We start from the raw sequence: 3,791 nt of genomic DNA on the forward strand, positions 1-3,791 counted from the left end.
TCAAGTGCATATCTCGTATCCTTATCATCCACATCAGACAGCCGGAAAATCGTCGACACCCGATACATTGCTGAAAATGGTTACAGACGGCATCCCCCAACACTCTCATCCCTTCCCTAGCACTTGCAGACGAAATCTGTTACTTCGTCTTCTCCTGTTGAATCGAATTAGTATTGAGTTTGTCTCCCTTCTCTAGCAGCAAACTGTCGATATCGACAAACATTTGGGTTTGCTGTGGATTCGTTTTTTATTTGGTTTTGAAGCAAGAAATTGATAGAGGGTTGCTGTAGTTTGGATTTTTAAACGTCTGGGCATTGAAGAAAGAAACGTGAGTTTTGAATTTCAAAGGTTTATAGGGGTTAGGTTTTTGGCAACTTAAGCAAAAATTCTGAGTTTTGTATTCGATTGTATTTCTTTACCGGAAAAGATGAAAGTGTTGTCTGTCGGAGTAGTTGAACATGAATGGAAGAAGACAACGAGGGGAGGGTTGGATTGAGCGGATGAATGTGATGGTGATTTTAATTTCTTTTAGTGAGATCTTATTTATTAAAAAAATAAAAAATAAACAATAATTAATCTTATTAGAAAATAAGATATAAACAATAAATAAAAAAATAAACAATGAAGGGTAATATAGTCATTTAAGGTCGAATAGGAACCAAAGGTATAACAAAAATGCATTTTAGGGACCGTCCGAGTTTAAAAGAAAAATAAGAAATAGGGACTAAACAAACAGATTACCCCAAACCATAAAAACCATCTGTGTAATTTACTTTTTATCCTTGTATTTGAAAAAAAAAACAGCTTTTTATCCTTGTATTTGAAAAAAAAAACAGTTTTCATAATGATCATCTATTTTAATAATAGACAAAATATCAAAAATGGTCCCCGTGGTTTTCGAAAATCTGAAGTTTAGTTCCTAATCTTTAAAACCCTCACAGATGGTCCCTGTGGTTTCAAAACTTTTAACAAATTGTCATTTTCGTTAACTCCGTTAGCTTTTGGCCGTTAACTTTTGGCCGTTAAATGAATGATATTTATGTCATTTCAATGTCACAGGGACGAAGATTTGCCTTATTTCTTAAAAAAAAGAATTTTTTTTTAATTATCTAATATTAAAGGGTCCCACACACACACTCTCTCTATCTCTCTCAATAAATACATCGTCACCGTTGGGTGCTCAACCACAACCACCCCTACTTCCTTATCATCCTCCTTCCGCCCCTCTCTCCAAACTCCAACTCCATTGTCACTTTCTTCTCTTCCTTTCCACCACTACCACTGCCTTCTCCCTCCTCTCCCTCTCCATAACCTCACCACCACAAAAACAACTTGACACCACTATTACTCACTACGTATTCATTGACTTCGTATCTACCCTAGCTACTTCTAAACCCAAACCCGAACCCTAGGATCAGATCTTGCCCTCTGTCGTGATACCGAACCCGTTGGCCACATCATCCTCAGCCTCTACAACAACCACTTCCCCGTTATTGTTTCCAATTTCAACTCCATGTGCACTGGTGTCTCCGGTTACTACAAAGGAACGCTAATTCATAAGATCTTTCCTGGTTAGTTTTTATGGCGGGACATCAAGGATGGAGGGATAAAGGAGAAGTAAAGCCACCGGTAGGTTTGGTTAGAAATAAAGAGAGTATCGACCCTATGGCTTGAACCTGTAGTTGGTTAGATGTTTTGTTGATTGTAGTTCTGTTTTTGGGAGAGTTGAAGTTGATATAAAATTGGGTTGATTTCAGGAATACTGATGGGGACTGTATTTGGGATTGCGATTCTGGCTGGTTAGCAGTAGATGATAAGATACCAAAGCAGCAAATGAATTTCTTGTTTGGGTTCTTTGATATCTTTGTTTGGTTTTGATTAACCAATTTGATTGTTAGGGTCCTACTTTCACTAGTGATTTTGTTGATGTTAGGGTTTACTGTAATCTGTAATTATAACATAATTTACCATCGGCAAGAGCTGTATGACTGCAATTAGATGTTTTAGTGATCATAGACTATGAACAAGAAATGGGTTATCAGGGGTTTCTTTTCATTGTTGAATTTCCATGCTTCTTGAACTAAACCTGATGAAGTGAAGAAGGGGGGATGAGATTAAAGTAATGTTGCTGGTTTGGGTTTTGGTGGAGGAGATTAAAGTGAAGAAAGAGAGAGTAAATTTTTTCATTTGACCACTGTTTTATTCAAAAGGGTTATGAAGAAGAGAGAGAGAGAGAGAGAGAGAGAGAGAGAGAGAGACCCTTTAATATTATATATATATATATATATATATATATATATATATATATATATATATATATATAAGGCAAATCTTCATAAATGGTCCCTGTGGCAGTGAAATGACATAAATACCCTCCACTTAACGGCCAAAAGCTAACAGAGTTAACGAAAAGGACCATTTGTTTAACGAAAAGGACCATTTGTTTAAAGTTTTGAAACTCATAAACCTCAGACTTTTAAAGATTAGGGACTAAACTTCAGATTTTCAGAAACCATAGGGACCATTTTTGAAGTTTTGTCTTAATAATATTACAAATGTGAGAGATGTTGAAAGAAAAAAAAAAAAAAGACAAACAGTGAATGTGTTAGCATCTAAATACATTAAGATTAAGTCATGGTATTGAGTAATTTTGAATAGATTAAGTAAAAAAAATAAATAATCATACATAGTTGTTTAGTTGTGCGTACTAATTCTTTATTCCATTAAATTCATGAAGTTATAAACAAACACACTTCTCATATCTATTTTTGATTAATTAATTAAAATAAATAAGAAAACTTATAAAAATATAAACCATTAAATTCAAAAAAGTCTAATTATAAAAACACACAACTAAATAGATAATATTAAAAATATGAATTTTTTTTTTTAATCATAGTGTAAACATTTGTAATATGTTACACTGAGTTCTAATCGAACGTTGTGTGTTTCTGCATCCTGTAATTCCTTCTTGATCGAATTAGATGAGGGAGGCAATTTTGGTGGTGTATTGAGTGAAGTTATAAAGGGAATAAGGGATTAATTAATGGCCATTAACTGTTCATATAACGCATAATAATCCAATTTCCAAATACAAATTTTATGTTTTTAAATTTGTTCCGAAAATGTACATAAGAAAATTTGAGTGGCTTAGAATATTAATCTATTCAAACTGAAGCATATAAATGTAACTGATCAACTTAATGTTTTTTTTTTTTTTATCTATTTTTACATTTTATGACTTATTAAGTAAAAAAACATTGGGGATGTAGCTCAGATGGTAGAGCGCTCGCTTAGCATGCGAGAGGTACGGGGATCGATACCCCGCATCTCCATCTTTTTATTTTTTTTACCATAATGGTCCTTCACCTTCCAAAAGTTCACCATTTTTTTTTTGTTTTTATTTTTTTAAACTCGGACATTATGTCGGAGTTTAATAAATAAAATATATAATCCACCTTTTCTATTTTTGTTCGTCATCATTACAAGCTGACCATCATACATTATGTCGGATTATATATTATTTATTAATTCAAAACTGTTAATCCATTTCTTTAATTTTGGGCTTGATGTTGTAAAAGATCAATTAGCTAACTTTCCAGTTTTATTATTATATATATATATATATATATATATATATATATATATATATATATATATATATATATATATATATATTAAAGTTATGAAGAAAAGAAAAGAGTAAAGTTCCTAATAGATTGGCAGAAATGGTCCCTCAACTATATCTGGGTCATTTTGTGAAATGGTCCCTGTTTTTGCCTTTGGTTGCA

General features: G+C 32.7%; 1 non-coding gene across 1 annotated transcript; it reads left to right on the forward strand.

The window, feature by feature from the left end:
• Nucleotides 1-3,262: 3,262 nt before the first annotated feature.
• On the forward strand, nt 3,263-3,335 carry TRNAA-AGC (transfer RNA alanine (anticodon AGC)). The gene has a single exon. It is a non-coding gene; the product is annotated as a tRNA-Ala (tRNA).
• The last annotated feature ends 456 nt before the right edge of the window (nt 3,336-3,791 follow it).

The sequence above is a fragment of the Lactuca virosa genome, chromosome 9 (assembly GCF_052849685.1).
Source record: "Lactuca virosa cultivar CGN04683 chromosome 9, Lactuca_virosa_CGN04683_v6, whole genome shotgun sequence".
NCBI classification, from domain to species: Eukaryota; Viridiplantae; Streptophyta; class Magnoliopsida; order Asterales; family Asteraceae; genus Lactuca; species Lactuca virosa.